Source organism: Hesperophylax consimilis, chromosome 4 (assembly GCF_061612785.1).
Source record: "Hesperophylax consimilis isolate HC1 chromosome 4, BYU_Hcon_1.0, whole genome shotgun sequence".
Classification (NCBI taxonomy): Eukaryota; Metazoa; Arthropoda; class Insecta; order Trichoptera; family Limnephilidae; genus Hesperophylax; species Hesperophylax consimilis.
In genome coordinates this window covers 21630942-21653653 of record NC_142839.1, presented here as the reverse complement: position 1 = coordinate 21653653, position 22712 = coordinate 21630942, and the positions used below count along the sequence as shown (strand labels likewise).

General features: G+C 34.4%; 1 protein-coding gene across 9 annotated transcripts in view; it reads left to right on the top strand.

Moving 5' to 3' along the window:
• mbl (splicing regulator muscleblind) overlaps positions 1-22712 on the top strand; it is a 464503-nt gene that overhangs the window by 144778 nt on the left and 297013 nt on the right. For all 9 annotated transcript variants that reach the window (XR_016305787.1, XR_016305788.1, XR_016305786.1 and 6 more), the window contains exon 3: positions 5241-5290. The gene's annotated coding sequence lies outside the window, so the exon portion shown is untranslated. The remainder of the gene's footprint in view (positions 1-5240; positions 5291-22712) is intronic.

The window sequence follows — 22712 nt, the reverse complement described above, 5'->3', positions numbered from 1 at the left end:
GGGAGCCAGCGAAGTTTACACACGGCGCAACGAACCGAATTAGCCGTCCCTTTGAATCTCACAACCGTCGATACAAATAGGAAGCCGTCTCGAACTAGGCACTGAGCAGACACCCCAACCAACTACTGAACTGGTGGATGTTAGTTGCCATTACATCAAACGAATGCCGATTGACAGGGAGGGGTAGTAGGGCAAGGAAGGTCTTGCCGAAGTGGCCTTCGAAATTTTAAAACAACTAAATGTCGTTAGCGAAGCACTACGTAGTAATTGTGTTTTTGTTTTGAAATTTTGATCGCTTAGAAATATTTTAAGTGTTTTAATTAAATACAGCGAGTAGAACACTTCTTATCCATTGAAATAATCCAGCATTTTTCGTATAAGAATCGGGTCTACAAAACCTGCTTTAAATACCAAAATTACCTACTTTTAAACTCATTTTCGGTTTTTTATTGTATAATGTGGCAGATTAACTTCTGTAGAAAATGACCTTACAAAATATATTTTTATTCCTGAACTTATAATGAAACACACTTTTTGGCGATGTTTTTTTCTTGCGTACATCAACAACGGGCGGCTGGTGTTAAACGAGAATTTTAACATTATTGCGATCTACATAAGGATTGTTATTGTTAGTGGCCCGATTCCGAATGTAATGCGACGTGGTACACCGCCTTAAGTATTTTTTTTTCAACTCCTCAGTCCTCAGGCCTATTGTGTCAGAAGGTCAGTGTATTTCTGCTTTTTAATAAAATCGAAATAATTGGAATATTTCTAAATTTATCCGAAAACTGTTTTGTTATATGGCGATATACGCTTTCAAATGTTATTGTTAAAAATAAACATATGTTTTTTTAAATGTTAAAATTTAGAACGCAAACGTTAAAAAAATAAATTGGTTCACTTTACATTTTTTGTAACTAAAATTACTGACAATGAAAAAATATATAAAAGTTATCAACATTTTTTGTCGTTTCATATTATAATAATTAATAATAAAGTTTTTTCAAATGTAAATATATAAAGTGGTGATTTTTCTTTCTAACACCGTTTAGTTCATATTTCTTACCACAGCAGTAAGGGAGATACAACGATTTCTGTGTGATTATATGAGTTGTTCCCAAAAGCGAACAAATTAGCCTGCAAATCGTTCAAATGAATCACAAACTTTGTTCAGCCACTTCACACAACGCAAACGCGCGTTCCCGATTAGCAAATAAATAATAAAGCAGTCGAAACGGAATAAAAAAAGTAAATCTATGAAATAAATTGTTAATATAATAACGTATTCGGCCCTTCCCATCAATATTCAATTATTTGTTATTGTTTGAAAGTTGGGAAATGCCCACGTGCGTTGTTTGGATTGTCTGGATGAACTATTGATTATTTAACCACAGGTTTTGAACAATTACATTAATTTATCACTACGAAATAATTCTTTCCAATCTTTGGAGTCTGGGTAAAATTGGTTTTTAACAGCAACAGCGTCATTTATTAATAATCATCAATACGCGTAGGTTCAAAACATTCAATGATTGTTCAAATCGTCAAATTTACTTCCATCTAATTATAATCATTTCAAGTGGAATGGTACCAGAATGCCAGTAGGTTAAACCAGTGGTAGATTTTGCGTCCGGGTAGCAGAACGGCGAGGGGGTAATCCCAATCCTAGTTTTAGCAGTCGCAGGACCGGTGCTGGCATTCGTGGCTCGAGGTGTCACGGGCGGCGCTAGTTGAAAAACTTTCCTCCTTTGTTAATGTCGACTGGTGGCGCCGATAACGAATTACGGCAACTTGGACAAATGCCGCCGCCATATTGGTCACTAAAAGGGCTGTCTATGGATAAAAGTTAGAATATGCTTAGCTAAAGCGGCCTTAGATTCAATCAGGTCGGACTTATTATACTCTTTGCGTGCACGAACGCTTTGCTAAAGCGGAGTGATTTATTTCCAATGGTTGGCGAAAATCTGCCATTCTTTAATTACACTGTTTTGAAGTTTGCGAACAAAAACGTAAACTTCTAGAAAGGAATGACAAATTTTTCTGACTTTTCTGGCGGTTTTTCATAAAATTTCATAATTATTACAATTGTTTTTTATTATTGTTACAAGGACAAGATTTTTATTTAATTTCATGAATTTAATTTCATGTAATTCAAGATTTTTATTTAATCTCATGACTGGCATTCCAACTCGGAGCCTTCTACTATCCAGGGTCTTATTTGACCATTGATCTATAAGTTCTATCTCCACAATCACAAACATCTGTTTTGTTATTTTATTTAAAATAACTCGATTAAATAGCTTTACTGCACTGAATAGATAATACTTACACACTAGAAAAGGCTTCCATGTAGATTTGAATAGAATCTGACTTAGTACCTTTTGGTTCTAAATCTTTTAGTAACCGCAATATATCTCTTACATTTTGCAAATACGAATGCGTGCCAAGTTTAGTGTTTACTGCAGGGCAGGAGTTACAGTTGGCAAAATATTTTAAAATTTCTTCAAAAATGCATTACGCACCATTCAAACAAAAAAAAATTGCAAAATACCTTGCAGTTCTGGTTGAAGCAAAATTTCGGAGCAGGACAAAGAGTTTCTAATGTAAAAAAAAATAACAAAAACTTCTCAAACAAATTTTCAGGCCTGCTTTAATCAGTGAGGATGAAATAATGCTTATGGACTATTCGGATGATAGAATGTTTGATGTTGGAAATGGTACAGATTTTTAATTATAATAATACAAATTACAAAACAGGGAACTTTGTTTACTTGAGATTTGGGGTCAAAAAGAAAATTATTCAATTATCGAAGGAAGCAAACACTTTGTGGCTTGACATTATTACACAAATGAAAGAATATCTTTGTTTTAAACCACTTTAATAAATTTATATACGTCGACCGGTTTCGGTTGAACTCAACCTTCATCAGGACAGTACAAATATAAACTATAACCGGTCGACGTATATAAATTTAATAAAGTGGTTTAAAACAAAGATATTCTTTCATTTGTGTAGAAAATTATTCATTATGTAGGTCGAGTTGAAGAAATATGCAACAGCAAAATTCTAATTGTGAACTTTCTTATAACGAGAGCTGGATTAGAAGATTGTATTTTTCCAATTTAGGAAAATCGCTCTTTGGTAGCACCGAATAACGTGGTTTTAGTGTTGCACCTACCTAAAAAAACATTGTGGTACACAAAGAATGAATATATTCGTTCAAAATAAGATTCGGTCATTTTGGAAACGTAAACTAAATCAGTTTAAATTTTATACATTTGTCAACAAACAGCAAACCACCCGCTGTCAGGAGGAATGGTACAAAAAGGAAATTTATTTGATTTCAGATTTTCATAGCCATTACACGCCTATTATTTTTGAGGTACTACGCCATGTTGCACTACTTTCTTCTTTAGCCAACATTTCGGACACCATAATGCTGTCCAAAACGTTGGCTAAAGAAGGAGGTAGCGTAATTTGACATAATACCCCCCAAAAATAAATCAATTTAAGGTACATAGTTATCTATGTCCTAACACAATCCTTATACACATGTATTATAAAAAAAATATATTTATTATAATAAATCTATATGGACATGTCATCAAAATACCTATATTTCGGTGTACACTATAACTTAAATAGAATAATTGTGTAAGCCTGTGGTCTAATAATTTAGTAATTATTTGGAATAAATTCCATTTTACATATCTTCATTGTCTACTTTTACTAAAATTGGCCCAAATATCCTCACTCTCTCCTACCGGTGTAAAGCATTCAGGTTGATGAGAATAATGTTCACAATAAAAATCCTCTATTAAATATTGATAGTTGTGGAATGACGACTAAATATCAATGAATTGTTTAATAATCTAATTAAAACTAAAACTTACAACAAAATACACAATTTTTTAATTCACTTCCTGATAAAAGCTCGTATTCAGAGGAAACTTTGCAGGGCCTTGCAAACTGCGGACTGGAACAATGAAGTAAGTTCGCAACTATTAAAATCTGAACAAACCGTTTCCGGTGTCGTGTATGGGTAGTTGCAAATAGGCAACTGCCAGCAGATAGCTACAAGCTACAATCTAGTGGGTACTACTAGCTACCTGCAGGATTACTAGTGACAGCTCCATATTCTCAGGACACGCTACGCGGGCTTAAAGCTCAGCCTAACTGGATGTTGGAGAGTTGCAGATAGAGCTTTTCATTATTCAAACACCTCCACTGTGTTTGTTTTAAACATTAAGTTTTATATGTAGACAATTATTGCAGGATTGTGTTCATTATTAAAATGACAAAATAAAACATTTAAGTTTTAAAAATAATGAATATTTTTAAAATAAAAATTTTAAAATTTCAGCTGGAATCCTATTAAAACATTATTATTCATACGGGTGGCGCAGATGGATCGGGTGGTTTTAAAATACTTATCAAACTGTCAATTTTAAAGGTATTGGATTGAAATAAAGTGCAAAACGTGTAGTTACAATGGAAGTTTATTAAAAAAAAACAAACGAGGGGGCCAATGGGTGGTTTTGAAGTGGTGGTTTTGAAGTGGACTGTACGTCCCCTCATTCACCGGACCTCACGGTATGTGACTTCTTCTTATGGGGCTATTTAAAAGCAAGGGTGTACATGAACAAACTCCGGACCATTCAGGAGTTGAAGGCAGCAATTCACAACGAAATCACATTAAATCCTGGTGATGTGCTGAGCGGGCAATGCGGAACGTTAAAGACCGACTCCAAGAATGCGTCGCTCGAGAAGGAGGGCGTTTGATGGATGTAATTTTTAAAAACTAACTTTACTAATTTTTTGTTAATAAATTTCCATTGTAACTACACGTTTTGCACTTTATTTCAATCCAATACCTTTAAAATTGACAGTTTGACAAGTATTTTAAAACCACTCAATCCATCTGCGCCACCCTGATATAAAATACCTTATTAAAAAGTTTTCTTTTTACTTTGTAACCTGGTTATATTATTTGTCGCAAATTTACACTCCTTTTCCATCCCCAAGCAAATGTTTTTAATGGAAGTGTAGTATAAATTAAAACAGTATAACTTGTAAACATTGTATATTTATTGTAAAAAACACAAATATTAAACAATTAAAAAAAAATAAAAAATATAATAAAATACTATTAGTCCAACTACTTAGCCGTTCCATCGTCTTTATTTGTATGCCTACATCTTAGATAAATGTCTAATAAATAGTCTCTCTCTCTTTTCAGATGAAATCAACCCATTAAACCTTCAAACTACGTTACAAGTACTTTCTGAGGTGAGTTTCTTTAACTTATTTGCGTATATTTTTGGTAACGATAAGGTGTTTCTATTTATTATGCACAATCAGGTGACTTAAAACAAGGCATCAAATTTAGCTACTCACGCGATCTCTAGGCCAATAAAATCCCACCCGGGGCCCGAAAAGGCCGCGCCGGCCTCCAGGGGACCCTCCGGCCCGTGCCCACCTCCACCGAGCACCAGCCTGATGGATGGGCGCCGGCCAAGCCATTAATTACGAAAGAGCACTGCACACCCACACGGGGACCAGGTACCTCCCTGTGACGTCACAGGGACCGACATAATGGATGTCCCGTGCCGGTTGCTCTTTATGATGCAATCGCATTGTATTTGTTTACAGTTTACACCATTGCCGTGTTGGAATTTCTCAAAATTTAACAATTTTCCCTAAACAAATACATTTTATTTTTCATGAGAAATCTTTTCCACGAAAAAAAAATTAAAATTAGAACGAAAAGGTTTTTTGTTTTATGTGTTAAAAAAAATCCTATTTTATTTTGTAGGATTAGGGCCACCGCTGGTTTTCATTCATTTTGCAAACAGTTATAGTTTGTGTACAGTTTTCCAGGCCATATTGTATTACACTGGTCGTTAGCGCTGTCAGACTTTGACAGCTGATGATGTGAGGACCGTCCATCGCTCATCCATCATAATATACTGCACTCTACCTGCAGGAGGTAAATTGCTGAATTTCATCAGCGTTATCACTTCTCAGTATAGTGGAGTATTTCAAATTAATAGAACTGTTTTGATCGATTGCTTCATTGAAAAGATAATTTGGAAACTCGGAAGTGTTCGCTATTAGATGTTTAAAAAATCATGAAAAAAATGTTAAAAATAAAATTCTTGAGTAAAAGGTAAAATTACTTACAATCACAATTTTCTTTGTTAACGCATATTTTTTTATAGATATAAGACTATTAGATTTCCCTTTTAAATTTTGCCCCACTAATAATACTAATAAAATATTTGTTTTTTTTATTTAAATCTAAAATAAGAACCTATTTCAGATTCTTTGGTTCATATTTTGAGTTTAAAAATGGAAGAAAAAAAAACCTTACAACTTTCACACCAATAACAATAAGCCACCAATAATGTAATATAATACAATAAGTAATGGATTTTAATTTTAACGAAATAACTATTAATATGCATTAATTTCCTTTTCCGTATTTTCATGATTTTTATATACTGTTATCTTTCCCAACAACGGCGTTGTCATCTCGTACATAAGTATTTCTTTCACAGGTATTCTGTTTGGGGTCTTGATCATGTAGAAATAAACAATCATTGTTTGGTTTTGACTCAATACTCAGATAAATCTACCGTGCTGATTTTAGTAGAATAACTTAGAACAGATATATCTTTATGCCTCAAGAAAACATAATACGGAATTAAATTCAAATTGATTTGAACGTTGTGCATTTTTTCGTAAACATTATTTTTAAGAACAGCTTTTCGGTATTCTGTCAGCATCACGTACTCTGCTGTGTTTATCATCAAGGCTATGGTTAATCTCAGTGCAACGCTCTATGTTACTTCGTACCGCTTTATAAATCTACAAAAAATATTCCGTATTCTTTCGATGAATGATTTATGATGAAATCATTGATTTTGAGAGAGACCGCTTTAATGAAATAAGCAATTATGAATATCTGGCTAAAATTCCTGGCTTCGCGTGAGATCTAGATTAGCTTTTGCGAAATATATTCATATTATGGTCTTTTATTATTTTTCACTCTACATGTCTTAGAGTATCTCATCAATAATTGTAATGCTCATTAATTCAAGATGAAAATCACTTTGTTAGATAATAGTTCCATTGATCTAGATCTTCATAATCCAGACAGAACATACGGGGTGTTCCAATAAAAGGTGTTATTTTGATATTCAATAGTAAAAGATCAATGGTTTCGTTGCTTGTGGGGCACGTAGCGCCGTTTTGTTGAAATTAAACGTTGTCCAGATCAATTCCATCCAATTCCGGCCATAAAAAATATTAATCATCTCTCGAGCGCAATCTATTCACCGTAACTGTTGCTCCAGCCTCATTTTCGAAAAAGTAAGGTCTAATGACTCCGCCAGACCATAAACCGCACCAAACAGTCATACTTTGAGGATAGAGAGGCTTTTCAACAATATCTCTTGGGTTTTCCGAGCCCCAGATGCGACCATTTTGCTTGTTGACGAACCCACCGAGGTGGAAATGGGTCTAATCACTCAAGATGATTTGCATTTGATTCACTGAAGTGAATTTTAATAATGTCAATGCGTTGTTGAAGCGTGTATAGTTCCATTTTTATTAATGACGTAGTTTCTACTTGTCAAATGTCAAAAAATGACAGCTTCAAAAGTAACATCTACCAAAATAGCGGGCTATTCAAAACAACACCTCTTATTGGAAAACCCTATAGTAGGCCATTTTCGTAACGCCAGAGCTCCTGTCCCTCCCCAAGGATTTTTTATGCTTTATACAAATTTTCTGCTTTATTATTAAGATTTTATGTAGGTACATTAAATATTTTGAATGAAATTTTAATTCCCTCTCTTAAGTTGAATCCAATCGTTGCTACCTGAATTGGCATTGCGTTTGGGTCCCACCTTATTGTCCTACGTTCAATTCCTCGACTGACTAAGTCCTCCATCACGGCAGTAGTGGTAGTAGGAGATTTCAAAAATTGTCAGGTTATTCGTAACCCGGAAAAGTTTGTCTTTCTGTTAAAAAAATTATATCATACTAATCTAAAGGTGCTTTTTTTACTTACCGTTTTTTTGTTCCGTGGTGCAATTTGATTCACTTTTTATATGCATTGGCATCGTATTAAATGTAGCAAGTACAAGATAAGTGAAAGTTCGTTGCCCGTATTTATTTGAGAGATTAGTATGGGTACCGCCGCCCCGGTAACGATTTATTGGATAACCACCACCCTTAAGAAATTAGGTAACCTTAAGAATTCACTTTGTTTGGTGACTTAGCAAGGGTGCCCGGGTTTATGGGGTGAGGTTTGTCTAAGTCTTGGCGGCGGATGCATTTATCCTGGTTGAGGGAAACCTTTTTACCTCTCCAGCCGGACTCTCGACCCATCATTTTGCGACTCAGTGAGAGGGATAGATCCAAAGACGTTGTCCTTGACACATTGTTCCACAGATTCTTACCCAACCCTCATACCTTTTCCTTTCCCAGAATTTGCTCGCCTTCCTTTCCCTAAAAATATCCTCTACACAGCATCCCCAAAGATGATAAAGACCTTGAGGGAAATTATTTTCCTCAGGGCCTCCTGCGTGGAGCTTATGTGATAAAAAATTACATTTTTGGAATGGACAAGCCTTCATTTTGACTAAATCTTGTGTTGTGGGTATGATCTACTTTTTATATATGGAATCAGACAACTGGTTTTGACATACAATTTAAACAATAATGTCCCTTATGATTTAAGATTTTCACTGCCAAAAGTATTTTTGTTATTTGTTTTTGGGGTGTTATGCCGTGTTGCGCTAACTCCTTCTTTAGCCAACGTTTCGGACAGCATTGCAGTGTCCATCATCAGGGTAGATGTGTTATTTAAATAACACATCTGCCCTAATGATGGACACTCCAATGCTGTCCGAAACGTTGGTTAAAGAAGGAGTTAGCGCAACACGGCATAACACCCCAAAAACAAATAACAAAAATAATGTCCCTCACAAAGAAACACTTCTGCATTGTATTATTACGTCACTTTATTTAGACAAGTACAAAATTGGTCATTGAATGTCTTAAGATCAAACATTTATTTAGTTGTAATATTAAAAGCTTCATAAAATAAACTGTCTAAATTGATAGATAAAGAAAATTTGCGATTTCAATAACTATTCAAGTTTAATTCTGTTTTGCGTTTATTGAACTGATTATTTTATATGCGCACAGCATAAAATGTAGTCAATAATATATTTTATAAGGAATCGGAAGTATATACAGCTCCATAAAGTGAATGGATATTGTACAGAAACAAACGATAACTTTATGCAAGAACGTCAAAGAAAGAATACGAGTATGAGGGAAGTGATGAATAATTGTTGGTAGAAAACAGCTTATATGTCTGAAGTTCATTAATATCATTCTTCCACAATGGGCGGCTTCCAGCTGCTAGATAATATTAGTGACTCATTGCTCGCTGCGAAAGGTTGCGGGGAATATTCTCTTATGGCAGAAACAGACAGAACTTGTTGGCTTATTCTCTTCACTCTCGTTCCTTTCAGCTATCGTGGGATTATCGTCTGACAACTCACTACATACATTCATCTCCCTCTTGCTCCACTCCTCTCCGCTGTTTACTCTTACTGTCTGATCTCACGACTCTTTTATTGTTTCATCTTCAATATGGAATCCCTCCTCAAGAGTTTCCTTTGTATTCAATACACTCCACAAACATGACATTGATATTCCTTCTTGGGTTCTTTTTAAATACATATTAGTAATTAGATTTGGTTTTCTTAAGAAATTAATAAAAAAATAGGAAAAACGAATGAATGAAATGGAATCTTGGAACTGCTGAAATTAAAAGACGTATTTTTTTTTATTTACAGCAGTTAATATACGAAATAAATTTCGGTACTATCCAATTAGGTTACGACTTGGGTATTAGTGGGTTTTTTTTAAAGAGTAGACGGTTTACGTAAAGTTCCCATGACCACTGAAGCCATAGGCCCATTGTGCTATCACCCATTTTACCTTATTCCTTAAATAGTAACCCGTTCTCTTCAGTTCACCAGGGTTGCCATTGGATATGTGGCTATGTCTTCTTGTTCTACAGTGCGTCTTCCCAAGTATATGAGTCCTGTTCCCAACAGAGCGGGAGATTGGCACCAAAGGTGAATTGGAGCCTCTACATCCTCTTCACATTTTCTGCGGTATTTCTTCAGCCCCGAGATAAGAAGGTTCAATCCTCAGTAAAAACAAAAAAAAATTGTTTTAAAAGATATTAGAAAGTTCACAGCAGTTTAAGAGCCAGTTCCTGGGGAGTAAGGTTCCGTCCTCAGATTCAACCTCAACAATTTTGTTTTCTTCTTTGAAATAGGCTACTAGCCAGCCCAAGAGATGGCGCAACTGGATCGAAAATTGAAAATAGATGTATAATAGTATTAAAAACTTCGTTTTTTATGGGCTGTTTAGTTTTATTATGTGAGATTTCGATGTTCACTTCGCATGAATTTATTCATCTGGAAAGTTTTGAATGTCACTTAAATAGAATTGGAAGAATTATGTGGTAAACTTTTGCGACCCATATTAAACATTTAAGCTTAATGGACGTCTGATTAGTTGAGTGATCACAGCGCCATTATGTTAACTTAAGAGACATATAAGCAACTAAAGATTGCTTCTCAAAGTCAGATTTAGAATATTCCCCCAGTAGCAGTAACTGTCCCACGCGCGACTGATGTCATAAATCTGCGCGATGTTATTATTTTAATAAGTCAGTTGGCGCTTGGATCTCGGAGTGTCGGTGGCAATGCGGTGTACGGTGTAGAGGTATAGAGAGGAACGGTAAAAACATTAGCAATTAATAGGAGCTAATGACGCACATCCCCGCTAGCGCCGACACCTGTCAGGCGGGATACCGTGCCCGTGCCGGGATGCTGCCGGGACACCGCCGGCACATTGCCGGGACGCCGCGCCGCCGGGATGCTGCCGAGAAGCTGCCGTGAGGAACGCGTAGCCCAGAAATAAACATTCCGACTTGTCTTCTATTTGGAAAGCACACCATGACTGCAGCGGCACTTTAGCTTATATTTCCTGGCCATATTTACCATTCGCATGCTCGAGGCAGGAGACATTATTATCCCATTTGCAGTAATCCGCTTAATCCCCGCTACATTAGAAGGGTTAACCCTGTAATATGCGACTGCCGTGCGAAACAAAACTTCTGACTAACTTCCACAATATGAACACTGTCGTCTGCTTGAACAACTATTATTTAAGTATTGAACCCTTGGGCTATTTCACGATCTATCCGCGTACAATGCCAAGTGTTTTTGACCATCAAATTTAAAACAAACATGTGAGAAGTAGCATTTTTCTATCTCAATCGAAACTAGTAATCCAAAATATTATTAATTAATTAATCAATCGTGGAATTTAACCTATTAGTTGTACTATAATTATAATTACTCGGCTTGATTACTGTTTTAGAAAAATATGAAATGTTTCGCTGTAACAAACGAGTACGCGACTGCATTCAAGATGTGTTCATTTGCTTTGACAATATGGCAATCTCTTGCAGCGCGAGGCGCATTCCACAAATATTAGGAACGAGTGCAAAATATCTGCTTCCAATTTTTCATACGTCTGACACGTCTTACTTTCCTTAAGCTTTTTATTTTACACAGTACGATAACAGATGTTGCTCGTTGCTACGATAATGTTTTTATTTCCTTCCAGCCGCTCGCTCGTTAGATGCCACTAAATATTGTCACTCCTTTGATATTTTTGTCTGTCTGCCGATATGAATTCCTTTGCAAACTGATTTAGAAACGCACTCGCTTTTTAAAATAATATTTAGCCTCACGGAAAGTCAGAGAGGAATGTCAAGAACATTTTCTGTAAACGAAGAGGAGTCAAAGAAGATAAATACGCGAGCGAAACACGTAGGTACTTTAAAAGACAAACAAGTATATGCAATTTCAAAGAGGAATCAACGGCAGAGGATATTTTTCATGATGAGTTATTATCTGAACCAAATCACTGCTCATGAATAAAGTTATTATACGTTTCGGTTTGTATGAAGTTAAACCAATAATTGACTTGATAGTGTAAACTAATTTAATAAGGAAAACATTTCGATGGTGCATTTAAAAGCTCAGGTTATATAAGAGTGATTCAACTTGTGTACGTATTTTCACGTAAGTCACTTGTATTGAATAATAATATGCACGTCTGAAACATATTTTCACAACAAACAACGACGACCAGCTCGTTGTGAAGTGACAGGCTATACTGAACGATTCCACTCCTTCAACTAACAACATGTTTCCAGGGAACAAACTCTCTGGAGGAGTGTCAAAGGCAAAATATAGCGCGTAATAATCATTTGAGCGTTCAAGTTGTCAAACGTTCCACGACTCGAGGCCCGGGAAGTAGGGAAAACGGTCAACACATGTTCCCGTTGACACACATCTCAGCCGGGGCGACAAATAAAATACAACTAAGCCAATAAAAATGTCGGCGAGGCTCGGCGTTAAACATAATTTGACAGGAGACATGCGTCGCCATTTCCACCCTCCCTCCGAAAACGTTAGTATTGGCGGGAAAAGAAACCCCCTTTGTTCTCGCTGTTCTTTTCCAAAGTCCTAGTAATCTGAATCGTCACTTGGGATTTGATCGCTAAATAAAATGACTCCAAGGAATTTTAGCGAAATGACAACCGCAAATTATTATGTTAAGATGAAATCGCTTTGTTTCCTGTCAATCTGTCCAAGTGTGCCCTCGACGTAAACACACCGGGACTTCGCTGAAAACTTTTTATTGTAGGATTGAATAACCTTTCAATGTAACTTATTCAATTTAAAATAAAGCTTCATTGGAGAACGCACCAACATTCTTGTATGTTTTTTAATTTACACAATGCGTCTAAGGAGGTGAAGACATAATACCAATTACCACGTATTATATCGTAAGTAATTGTACTTAATTAATGAAACAGTAATGAAAGCTCGCTGGTTGTTTTTTCCGTTCATCGCCGAGCTAGCTGGAGCGGTATATGGCAGTTTAATAAATTCGTGTTTTAATCGTATTTTGTTTCCGGCGTTATATTTCATTTATGTTGCGCATTTTTTTATAATTTCACACAAAGCAGTCAGTCAGTCATTCATTCGCTGCACGAGCTGTCAGCCATGGAGCGCGATGCACACACTTAAACAAATGGCTTATTTATTCTACGTTTTCAGTATTTAGTGTGACTTTGATTGTGGCATCAAACTAAAATAGCGCACGAGAGTCATCGGCTTATGTTGATGGCTATGTGATGATACTCAGTTACTAACGAACGCATTTAAAGGCATAATAACGAAACATAAATTGCATCTTTTAATTTATTGATACTTTCAGCTAAATGGCAGGCGTATTTATTTTAATGGTCACGTTGAAATAAATATTTGGTTACCAAAATTTTGGTTTCATTTTGGGCTGAACGAAAGCTCCAATCCTTATTTTTTTAATTTAAATTGTGCCAACTCAGCTATTCTGGCCATCTTAGATTATTTATTGCGCCTATTCTCATCTTAACACTATTATAATCTTCCCGTCTTCAACATTCATATGTTTTATGACACCTATTATTATTTTCTGCTAGAAGAATGGTCTACTGAGGAATGTCAGAAAATCAGGGGCTCGACCGTCTGAAAGTATGTTGTCGTTTAATATTGTTTGGCAGTAGATACTTACAACCGCTGAATATATTTATGTAGATACAAATTATTTATAACCCGGCGCAAATAGACATGAATCCAATGATACGACGCAGCGGTCAGAATAATTATTTTTGTTTGTGACGTACAAAGACTGGAATTTAAAGTAATTTACCTATGTAAATATTAGGTAAGTGATGGTTTACGAAATGAAGACAGAATTCCCGTATTTTGTTGAATGATACGGGGGAAGATGGCGACTGAAGTAGTGTGACAGGTGTAGGAACTGACGCAACGCGCGACGCTTGGGTCACGAGAACATTCCGCTCATATTAATATCTGTCGCGCACACGAAATAACGCATTGAATAAATCTCCCGGCAATATCCTTCACAGGCAGTGGCGTGCATTTCGTATAGGTACATGAGTACTGCCTACTCTATAGTATTCGATTGGCATAAAAACAAATAAATATATTACAATTGTATTGTGTTATTAACTAATAATAACACAATACAAATCACATAGTACTGAAAACAGTAGAACTGAACGAAGAAATTGGTAGGAATAAGGACAAACCTAAATCAATAATATTATGATTTCTGAACATAGTTTTGGTGAAATAAATTATTTATGAAATGTCACAAAGTGTTTTAAGTTTCGGTGTATTCCAGCCCAGAAGAATGTGAACCTGTATGCAGAAGTGTATATAATAACGAATATGAATACATATAATATTAAAATATATATCATTAAATTAAAATATGAATATTTATATTTTGATTTAATAGTATATATTTTAAAATTAAATTAAACCCTTCCACACACGAATGTGGAAGGGTTTTTCTACGAATGATCATCTACTCAATCCACATTATGCAAGTGCGTTATATAAGCATAATAAATACAAAACAATCCAAGAAAAACACATCAAATCACCAGAGATCAAATGGGAAAATAATTCACCGACTCCTGTTATTTTCATATCAGAGGGTTCGGCTAGATAGAACTTCTAATTGCACCTATAAATCCTACTGATCCCTCAATATAAATATTTAAAAAATCTTTCGTAATCCAACATGTATTTAAAATTTCTGATTTTTGCAAATTTATTATTATATATAAATGCTAAAATCAAAAATGATTATTAATTACATATATATACATAATATTTCTCAATCCAACTCAATCTATTGCGTTGTATTTTATTTTAATTAAATGTATACAGGTGTTATTATGTATTGTCAGGTTGATATTAGTTCCCAACTAAGAAGATTGCCTATTCTAAGGAACTATGAAATGCTCATGAAAATGCTAATGAAATATGCTACAAAAAATTCAAAACAATTGAAACTATCTACTATGTGTGTCATCGACCAACAAATATCGATGATGTGTGTCATTAATATATAAATTTAGGTGACATTATTTTACAATTTTTCACAGTCCCTAGTTATTAGACCGATGTAGGACATTTTGCATGTTTTAATATTTAATTCTGTGTGGATTTTATTATATTAGCTAGCTAACTTAGCTATTAACTATCCTAACTATTAACTATCCTAACTATTAACTATCCTAACTATTAACTATCCTAACTATTAACTATCCTAACTATTAACTATCCTAACTATTAACTATCCTAACTATTAACTATCCTAACTATTAACTATCCTAACTATTAACTATCCTAACTATTAACTATCCTAACTATTAACTATCCTAACTATTAACTATCATAACTATTAACTATCCTAACTATTAACTATCCTAACTATTAACTATCCTAACTATTAACTATCCGACGTGTACCTGGCGTTGCTGGGGTTATGAATGGTTTGGAGTAAAGTTTTAATATTGTTTATTCTAGTGTTTTTATTTAGTGTTATTTGGGTGGAAATAATATTATTCTAAAGATTTGAAAAGTTTACTTTTTTAAAGTTTTGTTTCACTGCATCGTGCCTCGTCTTCTTCGGGCGTGCCCGACTTCCACCGTTGACCAATGTATACTACACATTGTTACTACAAAAAAAAACACATCGAATCGTTTTTTATTCAACTCCGTATCTCATTCTATTGCAAAGATATTCCGCAGATATGTATAAAAGTGTTTTCATAATTTGCCATGTTGCTCCTCTGGACAATGAGGTCCTTTCTGGTGTAACTTCTTGTTATATATTTATGGTCAACTTTTCTAGGTTTTTGCGTACGTGACATTGAAATTTTTTTAAATTATTGCAAAAAATACATCTGTGTTTTCAAAAATACGCGCGAATATCAGCTGCAAATTGCAGCTATGGACGCGCCTCACCGACCTTCCTACTAATAGAATGGAGACACATTACGCTATACGCATCATGGTTTAGCCTATTCACCATATCGCTCGCAATGCACCACCAATGGGAATATATGGCGAGAGATATGTTGAAATTGGCCAAGCCACGAGAATATAGCGTGGTATGTCTCAGGCATAAAACGTAATCTAAGAGTAAATGTATAATGTTATGTACGGGCGTGCTGTAAGCTGTGTGTGCATTCAAGTGATAAACCGTTTGTATTAGTTTTTTATTGTTAGTCAATCATTGACATCTATTGGTACAACTTTTAACTATCACAACTTTACCAACGACATAATTTTCATATTTTATTGGCTTTCTTTCATGCCTTTCTTTTTTCCGTAGGGTGGAAAAAATGTGTTAGTTTTATATGGTATCCAATTTTTTTTTTTTTTAACTTCCGATTTAGTTGTCCGGGTTAAATCTTCCCCAAAGGAAAAACTTAACCCTTCCACTCACTTTTCCACAAATGATCATCTAGTCAATCAACATTATGCAAGTGCATTATATAAGGAAAATAAATACAAAACAATACAAGAACAACACGTCAACTCACCAGAGATCAAATGGGAAAATAATTCACCGACTCCAGATATTTTCATATCAGAGGGTTCGGCTCGGTAGAACTTCTAACAGGGCCTATAAATCCTACTGATCCCTCAACATAAATATTTAAAAAATCTTTTGTTATCCTACATGTATTCAAAATGACCGACTTTTGCATCTTTATATATAATTTTTTTGATAGATCTAATACGCCTAAATTTTTAATTAGAGAGCTAGGTATAATGCCAGTAGCCGAAATAACGAATGGTAATATTTTTATAGTCTGAGAATGCCAAATAATTTTTATTTCATTTCCTAAATCTGTGTATTTTCTTATTTTTTCACTAACAGATTTTTGAATATTAATATTAATTGGCTTATAATTTCTGCAAACTAAAAGATTATTTGAATATTTGATGGGACTTAGATAATCCCAACTAACGCCAGCTGAAGCCAGTCGCTTCTTCCATTCTCAGCGCAAACTTACCACGTATTTATAATACATATCAATTAATTCACTGTTTTATGTACTGCTCAACTGATTAAAACTCTGTGCAAGCCACTGTACATATTTATAGTTAACTCAACAGCGATATTGCGACATTGCAAACATACCGAGATATATGTTTATTTTTTAGCATTGAAATGCAATGATCAAGATTAATATAAAATATCTTAATTTCAACGTTACAAGATAAAATATAGTCCGTTAAAACATCAAACAGAACATAACGAATGAATTTAACTGTCACAGATACTGATCACAAAAACTCAGTATATAGGTCAAACTGTAAACATTATTAAATCATCATTTGAAAAGCTCACAAATCTAGTATTTTCAAATGGCTATCAGCTTTGTGTTAATTTTAGATAAATAGTTCTTTAAGCTGTGTTATTGCACCATAAAGAAAAATAATTATTTGGGTTTAAAATGCTTCAACTAAATGTCTAAACAATTAGCCCGACTTGCAGCATTTCAGTGGGAAAATTCCGCTAAATTAGTAAAAATAACGGAGAGGGAAAACTTATTATCTCCGTGAATATGGCAATGGACGGGATATAATACAGGTAAAAGTGAGTGAGTGAACTCGCGACCATTCCCGACCGCCCCCTCCCCTCCCCCCGCCCCCTCCACTGCACCACCACCCCTGGGCCGGGTAGACTCAACTGCGACCATACATTCTACACAAATATAGACTGAGTATTTATGGAATATTCAACGCCATTGAAATTTTAACAACCTGATCAAAATCTATTAAAAAAATTCTGCCTTTTTGCGTGCATCATTGGTGGTAAAAAAAACAGGCAATGGAATTAATATAACGTTTTTATGTTTGACTGAATCATAATAATGATTTTCGATTTAAAATGTGTAAATTAGCACATATTTCCGTGAGGGACAGTTATTAAAGTTTTGGTTTTCATAAAAATATATAAAAGTTTAAGCAGATTTGGTGTTAACGCCTTTAAATCTAAAAGTAACGAATTTTGTGTTAATTTAAATTTAATAAAAAAAATTATTGCAACTTTTATTTTTTTTGTCTTATTTTAAGTAAGAATTGTTGTCTCTGTGTACTCTTGGAATAGAATACCAATATTTTTAAGTAAGAATTGTTTATCTGTGTACTGTGTACACTACCAATATTTTTAAGTAAAAATTGTTTTCTCTGTTTATTCTTGGAGTACACTACCAATATTTTTCACTTAGAATATTGTTTTCTCTGTGTACTCTCGAAGCAAACTAAAAACTATTTTTTGGAACAATAACGATGTGAGAACAGGGATTTTAACCTTTCCTTTCATATTTTAATGGGCGATTTGATAAAAAATTTGAATAAATAATACTTTTAATCATCCGCTTTTCCGTCCGCGAAATATGTAAAATACCGTTACCTTAATTAGGACGATACAGCGCGGGCGGACCACCCTCCCCCTAAGGGGTGAACGCGTTACACAGCGGTGCAATAATTGTATTTTCCGCAAAGCTAATTTGAAAGTTTTCTCCGGCAAGTTGGGCGGCACTTGAAATCCCCTTCCCACCCCCCTAAAGCGTTTCGTTTGCAGGAGCCCGTTTCATCTTCCTGACTAGTCTGGTTTACCTGTGCGTTATTATGTAAAAATATTTAAATATCCTCAATATGAACCGTCTCCAGAGGCTGAGATAACCCGCTCTTTATTTTGAAGTTTGGATCTGTAAAATGTCATAAGCACTCATTCAACAGTTATTGCCTCCAGGATGGGTTTATTTATTTCGAGTTTAAAAGTTTCACGAATAACCTTGAAAAATAATGCGTACTTTTAGACTAAGCTGTAGCGTTATATTTTAATAAAACTTTTAAAGCACAAACACTTCTATGAAATTCTAGTTTAATCATGGCTACTAGAAAAACGAAGACAAGCACAAAAAATATAGTGGTGTTGACTTTTTTTCACCATATCAGAATATTTTTTTTAAATGTAAAAAAATATAAATAATAAAATATATAGGTACCTAGTTTCCAAGTTTCCTCGTTATTTTGAGAAACGTGAGACTGAACCGATGTCATAGATTTTTGCGACAACTTTCTTCACTATTTGATAGTAAATAATAACATGAAATATATCATGTAGATCTGAACTGTACTTTACTTAGCCTTTATGTCTCCCAATACCCAGAACGAAAGTGATATTAAACCAAGTTTGTCTCTCGATTCCATCCCCGAGAAATTGCTTCCGTAACTGAACCGAGTATCTGCACATGGTATTAGTATAGACTAGAAATTTCCTACTGTATAGTAATGTGTATAATCTTCATTAAAATAAGCAAGCTGCGTTTCTGAACGATTCGGTTTAAATAGAATATTGCGAAATGACGCAATTTCGATACAAACTATTGCGACTTTATTCAATGTTAAGCATAAATCTAATGTAATGAAATATTGCTTTCGTTAAAACTTTTATTCCTTTCTAAAAATAGAACAGTAAAACGGTGCATTAAATAACTAATGAGATTATCATCAAAATGCGCTGAGTAATTTTATTATAGGTAGACAAATAATAAATATGATAGGAAAAAATATATATTTTAAAGCCGAAAATTACGGAACAATATGAAATTATTAATGTGGTTTGAAATTATTATAAAACGACCAAAATGTGTAAGTGACGTCTTATATTAGATGTAATTTGTATATTTCAAGAAAATAAACATTATGCGGAAATTTTTATTAAATTAATTTTCAGCCCTTTATAATTACACGATTAAAGTAAATGTACGCATTTGTTTTGTTCAACTTTAATTTAAAACGGGCAACCGAAATTAGATAAATGTTACATCATTTATCTTATTTTATGTTTATACCGAGCAAAAGTCACAAATTGTAACAACTTTTAGGACACAACCATAAGACACAATCACAACCAGTGAGACTATGGCATCCTTAATCGGGGTAGGTTGTGAGACCTTAAAGAATGGGGAAGGGAAGGCGATGAGGGAGAGGAAGGTTCGTTATTTTCTATTCAGATCTAGTCATCAACACGGCTGAATTCATTATAATTAACCACTAAACCAGCATAAATATTAAGTAATATTCTCATAAAAATGTTTAAATTATTCATATCTTGCCACGACCAATAAAAAAGGTAAAAGGTTCATAACGTCAATTAACTTAAATCTTTTTGTAAAATGGATTCTGTAAAGTTAAAACGTTTAGTGTATACTGTATGCTGTATAGGTAGGCTGTATGGACCGGGCCGGCTCGGGGGGGGGGGGGAAGCTGTAGAGATTCAAGTCCCGCGAAACCTTCTTCCGAGAGGAAACTGTTACAAGCCCCGGGAGCAGCTGAAGGGTAAAACGACCGGAGAGCCTTAGTAGGCTTGCAGAAATCATCTTTTTAACATATTTTAAACATGCTCTGAAATTTCAGCTTCTTAAATGACGATGACTCATGTTGAAAGGTTCACACGAGGTTTTCAGAATTGTAAATATTACTAAATTGTTTACATTCGATTGTTAGCTAATAAGAGTAATTTTGCGTTCATTCATAAAATAAAATCGTATTTCCTCCTTTTTTTAAATATTAATAACGCTATAGAGTCCCAATTGCTCCCAACCGTCTGGAGTAGTGAGACTATTACATCCCCAATTAGGGAACATTGTGGGGCTGAAGGTAATCGGGAGGGGAAGGAGATGAGATGACATCAGTATCACCCTGATGAAAGAGTATCTTCCACTCTGGATCGTTCCAAAATCTCGTTCCCCTCCCTATTACCTTCAGCCTCACAACATATCCCAATTGGGGATACCGTAGTCTCACTGGCTCGGGAGCAGTTGGAATTTATGTGTGGTATCAACGTTTGAAATTAAAAAAAGAAAGCGAACCCACGACCTCCGGATTCGCAGTTGAGAACCCCTCGACTACGAAGGCCACAAAAATTAATAATTTTGATTGTTGATAATATTTTTCATTTTTAATATTAACTACCTAGCGTGTCACTTTCGACTGACATTTTAAAAGGAAATCTGAGAAGATATTTTCATCTGACTTCTTTCGTTGGTCGATTCCAAATAACAATTAAGATTATGTCATAGAATTAGTTATGTTATAACGTACAAATAATGTAAAAAATACTAATTTTATAACATTTTTAAATTTAGATCCAAGCTTATTCCACATTACATATTGCGTAATTAAAAACACAAATTTCCATCTGTGGTTTAGGTTACTTCTCTCTTTCGAAACTATCCGCCACCTCTCCGGAGCTTTGCAAAGCCGAATTAGTCCCCCCTTTCATCCCCTAAAACCACCCCCTCCCCCAACCCAAAGCTGCCAACTAGTTGGCGGAAGTGCCGGCCGCAGTTTGAACCATGTTTTTTGAAGCTTGAATTTTATTGTTGTTTTGTTGTCGTTTACGTTTGGTTGCACTTTCTAAATCAAAACTTCTGTTTTCATTGTAACTTTGATGGTTAGAACTTAACTTGACCGTTAATTCAACGCGTTTCAGCTATTGGTAAAATTTATATTAGAATAGCTTTTTGATCTAATTTTATTTATTACTTTTCATAGTACATTGTAAAATCACAAAATGATTGATTTCATCGATAATTTTTTATTTATCTTAAAAGTACATGCCTGCGAAAAATACTTTTTTTCTTGTCTTAATGGGAATGTTTCTCTTTTCACCTTTTTAAAGAATATCGTCTGAAATATCGATAATATCAGTCGATAGAAACATAAGCGTCAGCGAAAGTTTTCAGTCTTTCCTGTATATTTAAATAGTTTGATGGTAGATTTCCGAAATATTATTTAATTATTATTCCTACTCAATCTACCCCCTTAGTTGTTCATTGTGTAAATTTCGTTCAATTAAAAAGGCACATAGGAAACTTTTATGTTAAATAAAAATATATTATCGATGAAAACAATAATTTTTAGACTTGACATTATTTTATGTAAACTTACTTAACTTACTAACCATCACGCCGTTTCCCCGCAATAGTAAGCAGAGAGGATGGACCGCCAAACAACTCGTGCATACTCTTCTGTTATTTCGACTCAAGTATGTGGTTCACTTAATCGTGCCATGTCTCCCTCAGGCGTCCATGACTTCTTCTACCATTCACATTCGTGTCTCATATATTCTCCTTAAACTCCGTTCTTCGTTCATTCATTCTACAAAAAGTTACTTGTGTTTACGTTGAAAATCTCGTGTAATATAAATGTTACCAGTAACTGAAATGCATATAATATAAATGTTACCAGTAACTGAAATGCATATAATATAAATGTTACCAGTAACTGAAATGCATATAATATAAATGTTACCAGTAACTGAAATGCATATAATATAAATGTTACCAGTAACTGAAATGCATATAATATAATGTTACCAGTTACTGAAATGCATATAATATAAATGTTACCAGTAACTGAAATGCATATAATATAAATGTTACCAGTAACTGAAATGCATATAATATAAATGTTACCAGTAACTGAAATGCATATAATATAAATGTTACCAGTAACTGAAATGCATATAATATAAATGTTACCAGTAACTGAAATGCATATAATATAAATGTTACCAGTAACTGAAATGCATATAATATAAATGTTACCAGTAACTGAAATGCATATAATAAAAATGTTACCAG